Source organism: Schistocerca piceifrons, unplaced genomic scaffold (genome assembly GCF_021461385.2).
Source record: "Schistocerca piceifrons isolate TAMUIC-IGC-003096 unplaced genomic scaffold, iqSchPice1.1 HiC_scaffold_1234, whole genome shotgun sequence".
NCBI lineage: Eukaryota > Metazoa > Arthropoda > Insecta > Orthoptera > Acrididae > Schistocerca > Schistocerca piceifrons.
Genome location: NW_025727053.1, coordinates 165,001 through 167,500, shown reverse-complemented (window position 1 = coordinate 167,500; position 2,500 = coordinate 165,001). Strand labels below are relative to the sequence as shown.

Genomic DNA, 2,500 nt, shown 5'->3' with positions numbered 1-2,500 from the left:
AGGTCTCCAAGGTGAAGAGCCTCTAGTCGATAGAATAATGTAGGTAAGGGAAGTCGGCAAATTGGATCCGTAACTTCGGGATAAGGATTGGCTCTGAGGATCGGGGCGTGTCGGGCTTGGTCGGGAAGTGGGTCAGCGCTAACGTGCCGGGCCTGGGCGAGGTGAGTGCCGTAGGGGTGCCGGTAAGTGCGGGCGTTTAGCGCGGGCGTGGTCTGCTCTCGCCGTTGGTCGGCCTCGTGCTGGCCGGCGGTGCAGGATGCGCGCGCCTGCGCGGCGTTCGCGCCCCGGTGCTTCAACCTGCGTGCAGGATCCGAGCTCGGTCCCGTGCCTTGGCCTCCCACGGATCTTCCTTGCTGCGAGGCCGCGTCCGCCTTAGCGTGCTCCTCCGGGGGCGCGCGGGTGCGCGGATTCTCTTCGGCCGCCATTCAACGATCAACTCAGAACTGGCACGGACTGGGGGAATCCGACTGTCTAATTAAAACAAAGCATTGCGATGGCCCTAGCGGGTGTTGACGCAATGTGATTTCTGCCCAGTGCTCTGAATGTCAACGTGAAGAAATTCAAGCAAGCGCGGGTAAACGGCGGGAGTAACTATGACTCTCTTAACCGTAGGCGACTCGCCAGCCGCTGCAGCTGCTGTTTGTGCGGGAGTAACTATGACTCTCTTAAGGTGGCCAAGTGGCGGCGGTGTGGCTGCATCCGGACTTGGCTTTTCGAAGTGCGGTCTTGATGTAGTCGTGCTGCTGCTGCGAGGTGCCTTCCTTGGGTTATAGTTACAGGGAGAGTGATGCGCAATACATGGGCCTAGCCCTCTTAGCCTCTCCTCTCCTGCGGTCTTCTCCCCTTCTCGTGGGCCCGCTGATTTTCGCAGAGTGGAAGACCGCACCAGGGGCTTGGGGGGGTTACCAGCCCCCCCTCGCATTATCCCTTTATAGTTGGGGGCAGCCGACAAGAAACAAGAGATGGTGGCCCTTCCGCTGAAGGTGCCACCCCAGCTACCCCAGCACCTATCCGGCCAACCGGCCGTAACGAAAATGCGATAGTTTGTGTAGCTCCCTTTGCTTGCAGTGAGTGCCACCGCACTTTTACCACGAAGAACGGTCTCGGGGTCCATCGCCGCCGCCAACACCCTGCGGCCGCCAACGCTGAGATCGTGACGGAGAGGCATCGCGCGAGGTGGACGGAGGAAGAAGTCCTGTCGCTCGCCAAGGCAGAGGCCGAACTGTTCCTTGAGAGGGACGCCCGGTTCTTCTTTGTAAATCAAGAACTTACCAGGATGTTCCCCGACCGAACGCTTGAGGCAATCAAGTGCCGACGGCGGCAAGCTGCCCACAAGCAGCTTGTCCGCCAATTCATGGAGGCACTTGAGATCGGTCGGGGCGAAGAGCCGGCGTCCCGCCGTGGAGCAGCGAGCTCGCTGCCTGACGCGGGCGAGGCCGCTGCGCCGCCCGTCGACGCAGCCGAGGACTTCGCGGCCGACACCACCAGGCCGCCGCCGGAGGGGCCGACTGACGCCGCCATCTGGGAGCATCTGGCGGGGCTGCCTGCTTCCGCCCAGCGTTTCTCTGCCCTGGATCGAGTCATTGGTCTGGGGCGGGGCACGCCGCCCGATGTCATCCTGGGCATGCTCCCGGATGCCCTTGCGTCGGTCGGGTCCAGGGGGGAGAGGTCGATCACCAGGACACAGCGGCCGCGCCAATCATCCAAGCGGCCGCCTGCCGCCCCGCCGCTGCAGAAGCGCAAGCGGCGCCGCTGGGAATATGCGCGCACACAGGACGCCTTCCGTAGGTCGCGTGCACGTTGCGTGCGCGGCTTGCTGGACGGCACCCTGCTGCAGCCGCCACCCGACATCCCCGGTCTGCTGGACTTCTGGGCGGACCTCTTCACGAAGAAGCCGATCTCCACCGCCGGCTTCATCCGTGACCGCCTTCTCCCGCACTCGGAGCCTGTCGCTCCTGAGTGCCTATGGGGGCCGGTCACACGTGAGGAGGTCGCTGCTGCCTTGCCGCCCAGGGGATCGGCAGCCGGGCCGGACGGCCTGACTCCAGCGGAGCTGCGGCGCCTGCCGCATGAAGTCCTGGTGAAACTCTTGAACCTCTTCCTCCTGGCCCGCGCCCTCCCCGAGCGTCTGCTTCGCGCCCGGACGTCACTTCTCCCCAAAACGGCTGCACCAACATCCCCCGCTGACTTTCGCCCCATTACGGTCTGCTCGGTGTTGGCGCGGACCTTTCACAAGGTTCTCGCGTCACGCCTGATGCGTGCATGTGCTGTGGACGAACGTCAGCGGGCATTCATCCCCCGGGATGGGATGTTGGAAAACACCTTCATCTTGGACACTGCTCTCACCGACGCAGTCCGCTCCTGTCGCTCTGTTTTTGTGGCATCGATCGACGTCTCTAAAGCGTTCGATTCGGTGGACCATGCTGCCCTCCGCCCCGTGCTGAGGGCTCATGGCCTGCCGGATTGCTTTATTGAGTACGTCGAAAGGTGTTACGAGGGT

The 2,500-nt window shown here is 63.2% G+C and overlaps 1 pseudogene; it reads left to right on the top strand.

Annotated features, from left to right (window-relative positions):
• The window catches only part of LOC124730263, an 8,025-nt pseudogene that overhangs the window by 2,277 nt on the left and 3,248 nt on the right, over positions 1 to 2,500 (top strand).